This window comes from Protopterus annectens, chromosome 1.part0 (genome assembly GCF_019279795.1).
Source record: "Protopterus annectens isolate FY-2018-M chromosome 1.part0, PAN1.0, whole genome shotgun sequence".
Classification (NCBI taxonomy): domain Eukaryota; kingdom Metazoa; phylum Chordata; order Ceratodontiformes; family Protopteridae; genus Protopterus; species Protopterus annectens.
Genome location: NC_056725.1, coordinates 1,721,744,970 through 1,721,760,886, shown reverse-complemented (window position 1 = coordinate 1,721,760,886; position 15,917 = coordinate 1,721,744,970).

Sequence of the window (15,917 nt, the reverse complement as noted above, 5' to 3'; positions counted from 1 at the left end):
AAGAGCAATGAAATTAGAAGAGGAACTCAGAAATATTTAGTGTATCAAAAAGATAAGAAGGTTCTGAATGTGGAAGAAGAGAGGTTGAATTTTGGAAACTGCAGGCATAGAAAAGGATGGCAAAGATTTTGCATCTGAATGAGTGAAGGTTCAGACTGTAAACTGCATGCTCAAATACAGAACACAGATTTGAAGAGTATGTAAGAAAACAAATACAAACAGTAATGGCAAATACAATAAATCACTTTTGTTTTTTATTGATCGCCCGCAGGAACTGTTAAGGAACTAATTGATTTCCTAGATAAGCTGTGAATCCATTGATGTAAATGCAGTTTTGTAATATATTGGAATCTAAACAGACTGGCTATAAACTGGGAAGGTCATGAAATAAGGTAAGATATAGGTACTAGAAAACTGGTTAAAATCAGAAGGCCAGGTATCCTTGATATATTTTAGATATAGAAAATATAACATAAGAAGTGGGTGTTCATTTGGACCCACTGAATATTCATCATTAATAATAGTTGCAAAGGTGATAAGCAGATGAAGACATTTTATGAAGAAGGATACTAGGACATTTTAAAAGGAGTTTGAGAAAGATACAATGCAATCATTTTATTGGAAAATAAATGTGGATGAAATGGAAACAACTTTTTGATCTGCTGTGGAAAACATAATTAAACAGAATGTATAAGAATTGTTATATATGTATATAAGGATAATTGAATTAATTAATATAGCTAGATAAAAGCACCTGAAAAAAAGCAAGGAATGAAACATTTTCAATACATAAAAATACAGCACTTAGAGAAATAAAGACATTCAGAGCATACCTCTCAATCTCTTAGAACAAGAAATATGGACAAAGCCACAAATAAAACTGGGACAAAGGTGTAAAAATAGGGACAATTTTTAAATATTGCTCTTACAAACTTAGAAAGTTTGAGCAGTCCAGCAATCCACTTCTACACTTTTAACCTTTACCTGTGAGCTCCACCTGTTTTGTTTCTGTTAAACTTAGAAAGTTGATAGAATAACAAGTTTTGGGTTAGCATGAATGTCGTAAAGGATGTAAAGTCTGAAACTCAAATGTCTGTCATAATTTTCTAACTTCAGTCTTTAATTATTTACCACTAATTTGCCAGAAAAACACAATTTTATGAAAAACTGACCAAAAAGACAAGCCAAAAATCTGAACATTCTGATAAAATCTGTAAAGTTTAGAGGTATGATTCAGAGGTAAGGCCGGGTTGTGAAAGAAATGTATCTAAGTGTAGGAAAATTAGTTTGTGAAAAAATAAAGGGTAGTAGAAGTGCCTTCTTTAGATATATTGAAAGGAAAATTAAAAGGTCTGTGGAGAAAATAAAATGGAGCTTACTGAGATACTTAGTATGAGATACAAAAGCCTATATAAACTTATTGAGTACATATAGGAGATATCAAAAAGAAAGATAATAATGAAAGATTAAATGTAACAGTGGAAAGCTAGCAATGAGTTGGAGGGTAGTAGAGGAGAAAGGAGGGATAATAGGAAGGAACAGAATGAATGGTCAGGTATATAATGCAAAATGTTGAAAGAAAAAGAAAGATTACGTTCAGGTTTATGGTTTCTATCATCACTGTACTATTAATTGCTATTGAGGTATAGTGATAGCATGCAGAAATGGAAAATTGATGTCAAATGGACTCCAGAAATGATCAAGGAAATTAAAAATTTACTGAAAGTATAGGAGTACATATCTATATCTCTGACTTTACAATGCCATGAGTACTTGGAAGCAGATCAATTATTTGGATAATTTTCAGTTGACTCAGTCATGACTAATGAAAGATATGAGCCAGAAAAACTCTTAGGAAAAGTTATGTCAAGTACAGCTTATATTAGATGCAACGTAAAAGATCTGTAAGATACAAAACATCCTACACTGCAAATTACTGATGTTGTAGTGGCAGGAAAAAGGACCATTTAGGATTTCAATTGCATATATATCTGACAAAACAAAATGGAAAGATAAGGTATTGGTGCTAATTATTAACTCTGCTTTTAACTGCATATTAAAACTTCAAAAGAGACCACAGCTCTGTCTCTTGTGAGTCAGGCAGAAATTAAAACTGATCAATTAAGGACTCATATATAAGACAGAAGCGGTCATATATAAGATAGAAGAGGTCACTTAAGGTTAATCATTTGTGAACTGAGGGGTGGAGCTAGGAACTAAACCTTATATTTAAGGGGTAAAATAAAACATTTCAGAGCTTTATTAGAAAGGCTCATCCAGACTCTGCTACAATTTGCTGTGAAGGAAAGGTTAGTTTGCTTTTTATTTGTTGTATTTTGTATTAGTTTATTGCCTTTTTATATTTTAAATACTGTGATTTGTTTTCTTTACCTTGTGTTTCACTTGTATTCTGCTTTTAACTGCATATTAAAACTTCAAAAGAGACCACAGCTCTGTCTCTTGTGAGTCAGGGAAATACCACGGTTTTTCTAGCTGCCTGCCTCTTATGTTAATTTGACCATATATCTCATTTCCTGTCTGCTTTCACTGGCTTGTGTGAGTAAGCACAAAATTATCATTTTGTGAAATTACTCCCATTCAACTATTTAAATTTATTGGCCATCCTACTGTATTCCATAGTACCAGAATGCAAAAGTGATCACCCCCTTTCAATCTATCTTGCTGTTTTAAAAATAGTGACTCTCCACTAAAACTTAACATTTTAGATAAGTAAAACTTAAGTTACCTACTTTCACATCAAACTTCTCTAGTGCACACTTCAGTGTTTAGGATAAACCATTTTTTCCTCTTACCTTTAAGCATACATGTGACTAGCACTTGCTCTAATACCTGCTGGAAAGCACTAGGAATCCTTAAACTGATACAAGCACTCAACTCTCCTTATTAATAAGGAAAAATTAATCACAGGCACTAAACAGCCTATAATTGCAAATTATTTTGCTAAGGGAAAGGAAAACAGCTCCTGCACTTTTCAAAAAAAGCACCAAACCAGGCATGTCCAAGGGTCAGCTTCCGGTGATTTCTCCTGTCCACCTGGTGAATCTGGAAATACTAGTCCAATGCAGCAATTACCTCATGTACACAGACAACCTTCTCCTCCTACCACCCAACACTACAACCTGTGAAAGATGCACTTACATAGCCAAACTGGAAGCAAAGCTTTCTCCACCCAAGATTGTGCTAAACAGTCAAGAGGAGAAGGTTAACACCCGCACTACAACTCAAGCAACACATAGCCCTTCTAAACTCACACCACCAACACCCACTGATAGCAACACTAAATCCACATATGTGGAGGCCCTTAACTATAACCTGCCCAAGCAACAAGAACCTCCGAAGCTGAAACGCAAACAAACACCAATCACAACCAAAGTGTCACATAGCTCACAACACCAGTATGCCACCCAGCAACAGCCCCTAAGGCAAGACAACGTACCCAACACTTTAGTTATAGGTGACTCTAAATTCAGACACACTGATGTCCTACTCACCAGGCTGAAAAAGGAGAAAATTACAGCCAGCTGCCTGTCGGGTGCCAGGATCCACCACATAATGCATGCACTCAAGTTACTCAACAACAAGTACAAATATGACTCTGTCATTGTCCATGTTGGAGTGAATAACTTGAGACGTACCTCCCTGGACTACATGAAAAGAGACATGGAAGAGCTCTCAGATCATGTGGCCCAGGCAGGTATGACCCTAGCCCTGAGTAGCATCCTGCCTTTGCCCAGAATGATACCACAATATAAGGACAAAATGATTGACTTCAACAATTGGCTAAGCTTCTGGTGTCATTCAAAGGAGATCCAGGATCTGTCTGCCTGAGGCGACATGATTGACAGACCACGATGCTTTGCCAGAGATGGTCTGCACCTGTCGCCCCTGGGATTCAGGTTACTGGCTAAGGCTCTTGCCACCCCTATAGTGCCTTATTTAGGCAAAGATCAAAGGACAAAACCACAGCAGTAACAGGTACAAGCATGCAAAATCTGAAGGTAATGCTACTCAATGCTAAAAGTCTAAACCTCAAAATGTACACTCTTGAGGCACTCCTAAAAATGGAGAACATTGATATCTGTGCAGTAACTGAGACCTGGTTCAAGGCTCCAGAGAGCACCACTGCAATACCAGGCTACAACTCTTACCACACTTTTCAGCCACCAAACCAGGATCGAAACACTAAAGGTGGAGGAATGTCCATATTCACCAAGGATATTCACACCACCAGGCTAGTTGCCCAACACAATGCATCTGAAATTCTCCAGGTGCAACTAACACTAGGTAAGACTGCAATCCAAATTGTAGCTTGCTACAGATCCCCCACCATGCCCCAAGATTCTCGCTACACCTTTCTAAACATACTGGAAAATATTAAGATACAACCAAACACCATAATACAGAGTAATTTCAACTACCCTGCCATTAACTGGGAAAACTACTCATGTACCAACACCTTTGCCCAACAGTTCTTAGAATTCATAAATTCCAATGCCCTGGATCAATTAATCCATAGTCCCACTAGGGGCTCCAATATCCTAGACTTGGTAATTACCAACATGGGAAATTGATGCTCCACACCTATGGTCACCCCCTCCTTGGTGAGGTCAGACCATAAGCTAATCACCCTTAACATCCACATCCCACCCCCACTCCTCAGTAAGGAAACCTCCATAAAAAAACTTCTCCAAAGCCAACCTCATGCTACTCAAGTCAGAAGTGACAAACTTCATGACACCCATGCAGACGGGAACTGAAAGTTCGACTGCTGAGTCCTACACTAAGGCACTGTACGAGCACAACCACTCATGCATGAATTGTGCCATCCCAAATAGAACCTAGATGCTCTCCTCCAAAAAAAGGAAGCCAATCTGGTGGTCCCCTGGCATAAACAAACTTTACAACAAAAGGAAGAAACTGTTGCAGAAAAGAGGAACATCCCACTATGCAAAAAATCCCCTTACCAGCCTCAGTAAGAAGCAGAGATCCCACGTAAAATCCTCCAAAGCTAGTTATGAAAATAAAATTGCCAAAGATTCCAAAGACAACCACAAGGCATTCTATAACTATGTCAAGAATCTAAATGGCAATGCTCAGATCTGCTCTGAGCTACAACAGAATGACATTAAATATACAGATCCCAAGGATATTGCCAATATCTTGGCAGATCGATTCAGTGCCAACTTCAGCCCACTCTCACTCCGTAAATGGCCCATCTCAATACCAGAAGAATGCCAAATTCCGATAATAACAGCCACACAGGTAAAAAATGCACTCTCCAAAGCTAAGAATACAGCATCCATGGGACCAGATGACATCCCGGGCTGTGTACTACATGAACTACAAAATGAACTGGCACCTCACCTAAGTGTCATGTTTAATCATACCCTCACCTCAGGCTTCATGCCCACTGAGTGGCACACAGCTACAGTTATCCAACTCCACAAGGGGGGATCCACCTTGGATCCCGGGAACTACTGCCCCATCAGTCTGAAGAGCCTGATCTGCACGGCCATGAAATGTATTATCATGGAACTTATAGACAAAGATATTGGCAACCTTCAAACACTGGACCCCACCCAATTTGGGTTCGTGAAGGGCCGATCTTGGCTCCTGAACCTGATTGACTTCTTCGAATCAGTCTTCACAGCCGTGGATGACGGTAAGGCAGTCCACACAGCCTATCTGGACCTTGCCAAGGCCTTTGACACCATCCCCCACTCTGGAATCATATATAAACTTACTAAGCTGGGCATTAATCCCTACATCACTCGATGGGTTGCCAACTGGCTTACTGACAGAACCCACACTGTAAAAGTAGATGACTCCAAATCCAGCTCCAGACAAGTGACAAGTGGAGTACCTCAGGGTTCAGTTCTGGGACCGCTCTTGCTTGGCTTCTACTTCTCTGAAGTACAGGCCAACACTAAGGGACTCTGGCTAACAAAGTTCGCAGATGACTGCAAACTGGGAGCCATTATTGAATCCCCAAATTATGTGGATACTCTACAAACGGGCCTTACAGAAACACATGCTTGGTGCCTGAGCCATGGGCTCAAGCTCAATGCCAAGAAATGTATAGTTATCCTCTTTGGGAAAAAACATGTACCCATGAATTACCACATAGGTGGCAGTACACTAAACACCAAAAGTGTGATGAGAGACTTAGGGATACAAGTGGACAGTGGTCTCACCTTTGATAACCACATTGCCACAAAAGTCAGGAAATCCTTCTATGTGACACACCTCATCACTAAGGGCTTTTCATTCAGAAAAAAGGAGGTCATTGTCCCACTGTACTCATCCCTCATTAGACCCATTATAGAATACAATGTCCCATTTGGTATGTACCTCTCAAGACATCTGCAACAACTGGAAAGGCCACAGAAATACCTCACTAAAAGAATCACAGGTCTAAAGCAGATGCCCTATGCTGACCACCTTAAAAAACACCAGCTATACTCTGTCACATATTGTCTACTCAGAGTCAATCTCTGCTTAACATACAAGGCCATGTCAAACCCAGAGCTGTTGGACATGCTACACTTAAAGAAATCCCAATCCCTCAGAGCCACATGCTCCAGGGATCTAAACCTTGCCATCACGATAAACAAAACATGCTGGAGGGATAGGTTCCTGACCCAGAGACTCCCCAGACTCTGGAATAGACTGCCCATACATGTCAAGCAGAGCACCTCTTTGGCCCTCTTCAAAAGGAACCTTGAGGATTGGATGGGAAAAAGGAAATTCACCCCAGGGATCACATCAGTCACCCTGCTAGATAGGGTACCAAGGAAGTAAATAGTTTGGGAAGAAATAGCCAGGGAATTGTTATGGCTAGGCTTGTATAAGCCCTAGGGCTGATAGCCTAGTACCAACCTTTGATCCTATGAACCTATGAACTTATGGTTGCTTTGTCTATAAATTCAGGTATACACAAGGAAGGTAGATGGTAGCATTAACATGGACCAGTTCACCTACCCAGTTAAGAAATATTAAATGAATAAAACTTTCAATGTCCTGACAATTTTGTAGAACTTTAGAGATGTGGACAAAGATATGACAACCTAGTGGTTAAGAAGTAGCAAGAATTACTTAGACGGCCTGACAAATGTTAAAGTATTGCAAAATAGGAAGAATCTCACAGAACAAGAAGAGCAGCAACTTCAAAATGCTAAATGGAAAATAAGGGATTACCTTGATAATATGCATGAGTTTAGAAAGATTGCTGTTAAGCAACTGTTTTTTGATAGTAACTCTAGAGCGCAAAAACTTTTAGCACAAAGACTCTGGCAACAGAAAGTAGAAAGGGCTGTCACCAAGCTTAGAGAGCCTTTAACAAGGAAGATAACAAGGGATCCTATAGAAGTATTAGAAATATTTTGAAAATTATATAAAGGTCTGTATAAAGCAGGGAAATATGGAAATCAAAAAGGCACAAATGGAAATGTTTATGGAAGAATTAAATATACCAAGGGTAGAGGAAGAGGAGGCTCAATTACTAACAGTTAGGATAGGAGGAGATGAGATAAAAATGATGATATAGAACCGATTTGAAGAAAAGTCCGCAGGAATAAATGGTATTCCTGTTGAAGTTTGGAAGCTAGGAGGGGAAAACTGATAAAGATGTGGAAGGTTTTGCTTAACAGTACTTTAAGAGGAGCAGAAGTACCAACTTCCTGGAAGAAAGTGGTGGTAGCTGTAATACCTAAAGAGGGTTAAGACTCATCAGATCCAATTTCATACAAGCTCATTTCAATCCTAAACCATGATTATAGGTTCAAAGGTCCATAGGTAGGTACTAGGCTATCTGCCCAAGGGCATTTATAAGCCTAGCCAGAGTGTGTCGGCTTTCACCGCCCCATTGATTAATTAACTGAGCCTCTGTCAAGCAGAGCCAATGAAGTGATCCCAGGGGTGTACTTTCTGTTACCCATCCACTCGTCAAGGCTTCTTTTGGAGAGTGTTAGTGAGGGGCTCTGCCTAATGTAGTTAGGAATTTTGTTCCAAAGCATGGGGAGTCTCTGTGACAGGAATCTATCCCTCCAGCATGTTCTATTTATTGTTGTGGCGAGGTTTAGCTCACTAGAGCACGTGGCTCGCAGTGACTTGGATTTCTTTAGGTGTAGATGTCCATCAATTCTGAGTTGGACATGACTTTGTAAGTCAGGCAGAGATCACCTCTGAGTAAGCGATATGCCACTGAGTACAGCAAGAGTTTTTTCGGTCGGGCTGCATAGGACATATGTTTGAGGCCAGTAATCCTCTTGGTGAGGTGCTTTTGTGGTCTTTCAAGCTGTTGGAAGTGTCTTGTGAGGTACATCCCAAATGGGGCATTGTACTCTATGATGGGTCTGATGAGTGACGAGTAGAGGGACACTATAACCTCTTTATTTCTAGATGCGAACCCTTAAGTAATTAGATGGGTCACATAGAAGGATTTCCTAACTACTTTGGCAATATGATTGTCAAAGGAGAGATTACTATCTACCTGGTCCCCAGATCTCTTATTATCTCTTCTGTATTAAGGGGGCTGCCGCCAATGTGGTAATTCGTGGGTGTTTTGTTTTTCCCATATGGGATGACTATGCATCTTTTTGGCATTTAGCTTGAGGCCATGACTTTGACACCTGGTGTCTGTCTCAGTAAGGCCTTGTTGCCTGTACTCTGAGAAAAAATGCCGAACAGTAGGGGTCCCAGAACTGAGCCTTGCTGTCAGACCTGGAGCCCGCTATTCTTACCGTGTGAGTTCTGTCTGTAAGCCAGTTGGCAACCCATCTTGTGACTTAGGGGGTTATGTTCAGGCTGGTGAGTTTTTCTGTAATACCCAAGTGAGGAATGGTGTTGAATGCCTTGGTGAGATCAAGGTAGGCTGTGTGAACCACCTTTCCCTCATTTATGGCCTTGGTAACTGTCTCGAAGAAGTCAACCAGGTTTAGTAGGCATGATCTGCCCTTAACAAAGCTGAACTAGGTTGGGTCAAGTGTTTGGAGGTTCCCAATGTCTTTGTTAATGAGTTCCATGATGATGCGCTCCATAGCCTTGCAGACCAGGCTAGTCAGGCTTATGGGGTGATAGTTACCAGGGTCAGTTGTGGCTCCTTCTTTGTGGAGCGGAATAACCATTGCTGTGTGCCATTCTATGGGCACATAGCCTGTGGAGAGGCTGAGGTTGAACAGCGTGTTTAGGTGGGGGGTTAGTTCGTTCTGTAGTTCATGCAAGATGCAGCCTGGGACACCATCTGGCCCCATTGATGCTGTGTTTTTGGCTTTTGAAAGGGCTGTTTTCACCTGTGCTTCTGTGATTTCTGGCACACTACACTTTTCCGGTATTGTTGTGGGCCCTTTTGAAGGTGAGAGGGAGGTGAAGTTTGCACTGAATCTATCAGCCAGTATGTTGGCAATATCAGGAGGTTCAGTATATTTTGTGCTATTTTGCACTATCTCAGAGCATATCTGTGAGTTGCCACTTAGATTTTTGACATAGCTAAAGAAGGCTTTGTGGTTATCTTTCGAGTCCTAGGCTATTTTTCTTTCGAAGTTAGCCTTGCATGATTTTATGAGGGACCTTAGTTTCTTACTGATACTGATCAGGGATGTCTTTCCTTCTTGGGATTTGCTTTTTTTCTGAACTAGTTTCCTCCTTCTATTGTATAGCCTGTTTATTGCAGGGGTCCACCAAACTGGTTTCCTTCTCTTAGAGGAGTGAGTCTTGGTTTTGCTAGGGATGGCATGATCCATGCATCCTTGTAGGTGCTCATAGAGTGCAATTGTAAGGGATTCTGCATCTTGGCCAGCATTATCCTTTAGTGTGGGGGCTGTGAAATTTACCACCTCTGACTTAAGTAAGGTGAAGTTTGCTTTAGAAAAGTTTTTCACTGTGGTTTCCTTGGTTGGGGGTGGTGGCGGGGTGTGGACATCCAGGGTGATTAGTTTATGGTCTGATCTAACCTGTGACGGGTTGACCTCTGGTACAGAGCACCTGTCGCCCATGTTGGTGATAACCAGGTCCAATATGTTATGGCCTCTGGTAGGGGAGTTTACTAGCTGATCCAGGGCATTTGAGTTGATAAATTCCAGGAAGCACTGAGCCTGGGAGTTTGTACTCAAGTAGTTTTCCCAGTTAATGGTAGGGTAATTGAAATCTCCCAAGATCAGGGTGTTCTGTAGGACCTTCATGTTTTCCAGTGTCTCCAGAAAGGTGGAGTGGTGGTCCTGGGTCATGGAGGGTGATCTGTAGCAGGCCACAATTTGCATTGCAGATTTGCCCGATGTTAGTTGTACATGGATGATCTCAGAGGTATCATGCCGCACCACTAACCTGGAGGTGTGGGTATCCTTGATGAATATGTTTACACCCCCTCCTTTTGTGTTTCGGTCCATGTTCTGTGGCCGAAATGTGTGGTATGAGTTGTAGCCCAGTAGTGCTGGAGTGCTCTCTGGAGCCTTGAACCAGGTTTCAGTTACTGCACAGATGTCGACATTCTCCATACTTAGGAGTGCTTTGAGCGCATGCATTTTGAGATTTAAACTCCTGGCATTGAGTAGCATAACCCTCAGTTTTTTACTTGTGCTGTTTACGGAGGTGAGTTTGAATTTTGAGCCTTGCCTAAAAAAGGTACTATGGGGCAGCAAGAGCCTTGGCCAGTATTCAAAAGCCAAGGGGTGACAGGTGCAAGCCATCTCTTGCGAAGCAACGCGGCTTGTCAAGCATGTCATCCCAGGCTGACAGACACTGGATCCCCTTTGAATTACACCAGAAGCTTAGCCAGTTGTTGAAATTGATCATTTTTTCTTTATACTGAGGTATCATTCTTGGTGAGGGCAGGATGCTACTCAGGGTCAGGGTCATACCCGCCTGGGCTATATGATCAGAGTGCTCTTCCATGTCTCTTTTCATGTAGTCCAGGGAGGTACGGCTCAGGTCATTCACACCAGCATGAACAATGACAGAGTCATATTTATACTTGTTCTGGAGTGACCTGAGTGCTTGTGTTATGTGGCGGATTCTGGCTCCCGACAGGCAGCTAACAGTAACCTTCTCCTTGTCCAGCCTAGTGAGTGAGGCGTCAGTGTCCCTGACTATTGAGTCACCTATTACTAGTGTGTTAGGTATGTTATTTTGCCTTAAGGGCTGTGATTGTGTGGCACATTGATTTTTTGTTTTATGTGTTGTCTGGTTTGTGACCATAAAGTGTTTATGTCTATAATGGCTAAACGAATGGCAAAGGTGATGCCAAAATTGATAGATATGGATCAATGCAGTTTTGTGCAGGTGAGGCAGACATTTGAGAACATTAACAGAACAGTAATGATCCAAAGGGAAATAGAATATAAGAAAATACCACTGTTGTTGATAGGTCTTGATGCAGAGAAAGAATTTGACAGAGTAAGCTGGGACTTTATGAGCAGAGCAATGGAAGAAGTTGCATTCCCTAATAAAATTATAAGGTTGATTAGGAGGATATATGAGAGATTGGAGGCAAAAATTAAAGTAGGTGGGGTCTTCTCTGATAATCTCTGCTTGAGCACAGGCAACAGGCAGGGGTGTCTTCTTTCCCCTTTGCTGTTTGCATTATATCTAAAACCATTGGCAAAGAAAATAAGTGTCTCAGAAATTCAAGGATATAACTGGTATGGTAGTCAAGAAAAGCTGGCTCTATCTGCAGATGATATTATTTTATACCTGACAAAACCAGAAAGAGACATTACAGTGCTATGGAACATACTGATACAGTTTCAAACCTTTTTGGGATACAAAATTAATGAAGCTAAAACAAAAGCAATAGCGGTAAGCTGTGTACCCACATATGAATTTTTTCAGCAATATCCAAACTTATGGGGACTTGAGAAAATGAACTATTTAGGATTATGGATTAAAATGATACCAGTCTGGCAGCTAAGGATGTGTGGAAAGAGACTAAAAAAAGACTAAAGAAGAGTTTAAAAGTGATGTATAATATTTGCAGCTACAGTTGTGTCGGCATGGTTTGTAAGGTATAATGTTTGCAACTGAGATTGTGTCATTTAGTTTATTTTCATTTATATAAATGTAAGATTACCCTTGTCATATATGAACATTTAATAAAGATGTTTTTTGTTTAAAAAAATCTAAGCAGCAGTCAGATTAGTTACAAATCCAGTCTCAGCTGTAAATGATGAAAAATCTTATCAAAAGTTTTTAAATGAAGTATAGATATACAGATTAAAACTTATTTGCCACCTTATATTTTTTGAAGAAGGAATCAGGGATATTAATAGAAGAAAGAATAACAAGTACTAGAAGGCTTTGCAAATTGGTTCAAATAGTAAAATCAACAAGGGAAGAGATTATAAAAAAACAGAGTAAAAGAAAAATGGAAAACTTAGACTGAATTTATTTCTTAGGTTCAGAAAATGATTATCATAGTTCTGTATAAATATAGCTTGCGGTACATAAATATATTTGAAGAAAAATGTTGCTATTAATGACACCCATTTGCCACGTATTAAAAGCTTAATAAGATCTGCTGGAATGTATGAAATGAAGAGCATAATATGCAAAAGTGAATACTCCAAGTTTTTATTTATGTATTTATTTATTGACGTTTGTTTACTAGCAAAATCCAAACGGATAGGAGCCCGTATTCAGCAGTGGCCCAGGGAGGAAAGGTCCAAAATATTACAAAACGTTTTATGAGCAATAATTTTACAGTCTTCAAAATAAAACAAAAATATCTACAAATTCTTACGACAAGAAAGCAATAAAAGTACCAGTGAATAACAGCTCTGCTTTCCACCAAAGACTCTTTAATATACAAGCAAAATTTCTCTTAGCGCCTCGGCCACAGCCTTTACAGAGTAAAAAACATTTCCTTCTAAAAGTCATTCATTTTATACCTCTTCTTAATACATTCCACTTCAATTAATTAATTATATACAAATTGATAAAATACTATTCCATTAATATTTAAAGTAAAATCATCTTTACATAAAACTTTGCCAATTACATTCCTTATTCAACCCTTTGTTGTAGCAAAAATATCTACAGTTTAAATAATTCTACCAAATTAGACATAATATGAAAACATTGGTTAAGAATAGATACAAGTTATATAATGGTAGTTTAATATTTAGAGAAATTTTAACTGGTTTATATTGAAATTAAAGCTAATTTAGTATAATACAAACAAGAACTGAATATGAAGTGAGAGAAAAATAGGCTTATGGTATATTTAAAAAGAAAAAGTCAGGAAAAAAACAAAATACAGAATAGAGTCACAGTCCACTTGTGGAATCTCCAAGCATATATAAGAAAGGAACTTGACAACGCTACTAAGACAAGCTGTTTAATGCAAAAACAAAGCTTTCAGGTAAAAAAAACCTTCTTCAGTGTATAACAGCAAGAAATATAACAGTTCACTTATATACTAATCACCCACAGCTTACTAATTAATTAATTAACATTCAATTAAAGCCTTAAAGTAAAACAGTATTAATGCAGACATATTTGCTTAAATTTCAATATAGGTTTTAATGACACTGTCTGATTTAAACCAGGTAAAGTGTCAGCATTCATTCATAAAATCCATTCATATTCCTTAATTTTCAATTTGTTATTAATATCACCCCTTCTCATATTCTTAGTTATTTTATCTATAGCCCTGAAAATAAATATATGGCCACTTCCACATTCATTAGTATGTTTGGCTACTGAGTTTGTACTGATTCTGGACGTATAAGAGAATTTAAGTACCTGTTATCTGCACATTTTTCAAACAATATGGCATTTAAATTGAGTTATTGTGTTACATTGAATATTAACTGAACTGGAAGTTTTGACTCTGTTTTGTCAGTTAGTCAGGCGCAGGCAGAAGTCTCATTCATTGATAGCCTCCTGTCACCTATTTAAGTGGGTATTTAGGGAATATTTTCTGCTAAAAACTTCACCTTGGCCGGCTAATCTGCACATTTTTCAAATAATATGACATTTAAATTGAGTTATTGTGTTACATTGAATATTAACTGAACTGGAAGTTTTGATTCTGTTTTGTCAGTTAGTTCCCCATCCACCCTCCCTGTTTTTGTTTTAGTGTTAATCTTGGTGGCTTTGAAACCGCCCGCCCCTCTTGTAAGTTTGTGTTTGGATACTCCTTCTAGGCCCATCTCATTTGCTCACTCAACTGAGTGCAGTGAGATTATATTCTGATTTCAGGCACTCCTACTGTGTACAAAGAGAGCATCTGATGAAAAAAAAAAAATTTTAAGATTGTTTCCTGCCTTTCCTGTAAGTGGTCTAGACTGTTTGTAGGCTTCTGAGCCCTCAAGCCTTTCTGTTTTGGAGGGAAGCCTTCTAGCTTAATTTTGTTTCTTAGAACTAGCCAGTTTTCTAGTTTCAGCACTCAAATCTGTTTCTTTGAACTCAGCACTTGTTCAGAACTCGTTGTTAGCACTAAATAAGTTGCAAATTACTACAGCACTTGACTTTCCACACTTGTCTAGAGAAAAGCAGTTTTGAGTACTTAATAAATAAGCACCTATCCAGGCATGTCTAAAGGTCAGCTCCAGGTGATTTCTCCTGTCTACCTGATGAATCTGGGCATCTTGGGGCAATGCAGCAATTGCCTCATGTACACAGAGAGCCCTCTCCTCCTACCACCCAACACTACAACTTGTGAGAGATGCACTTATATTGCCAAACTGAAAGCAAAGCTCTCTTCACTCAAGACTGGACTAGACAGTCAAAAGGAGAAGGTAAACACTTGCACCACACCACACTCATCACATAGTCCCTCAAAACCTACACCACCAAAATGCACACATAGAAACACAAAACACACATCTACATTCACGGAGGCTCTCAATAAAAACCTGCCCAAGCATCAGGGACCTCCAAAGCAGAAACGCAAGCAAACTCCACCCCCCCCCCAACACAACCCAAATGACACACAGCCCACAAACTCAGTGTGCCACTCAACCACAGCCCATAAGGCATAACAATGTACCCAACACTCTAGTCATAGGTGACTCTATAGTTAGGCACATTGATGTTCCACTCACCAGGCTAAACAAGAAGAAAGTTACTGTCAGCTGCCTGTCAGGTGCCAGGATCCGCCACATTAACACACACACTCAGGTCACTCCACAACAAGTACAAATATGACACTGTCATTGTCCATGTTGGTGTGAATGACCTGAGACATACCTCCCTGGACTACATGAAAAGAGACATGGAGGAGCTCTCCGATCTTGTAGCCCAAGCAGATATGACCCTGTCCCTGAGTAGCATCCTGCCATCACCCAGAATGATGCCACAGTACAAGGACAAAATAATTGACTTCAATAACTGGCTAAGCTTCTGGTGTCATTCTAAGGGGATCCAGTATTTGTCTGCCTGGGACTACATGATCGACAGACCACGATGCTTTGCCAGAGATGGCTTGCACCTGTCACCCTTGGGATTCTGGATACTGGCTAAGGCTCTTGCCAGCCCTATAGTGCCTTTTTAGGCAAGGTTCAAATGACAAATTCACCACCATAACAGGTACAAGCAAGCAAAATCTGAGGGTAATGCTACTCAATGCTAGAAGTCTAAACCTCAAAATGCACTCACTCGAGGCACTTCTTAAATAGGAGAACACTGACATCTTTGCAGTGACAGAGACCTGGTTCAAAGCTCCAGAGAGCACCCCTGCATTACCAAGCAATAATTCATACCACACCTTTCGGCCACCTAACCCAGAACGAAGCACTAAAGGTGGAGGTGTGTCCATATTCATTAAGGATATCCACACCTCCAGGCTAGTTGAACAGCATAATGCATCCGAGATTATCCAAGTGCAACTAACTCTGTGTAAGACCTCAATCCAAATTGTAGCTTGCTACAGTCACCCCACTATGCCCCAGGATTCCCACTCC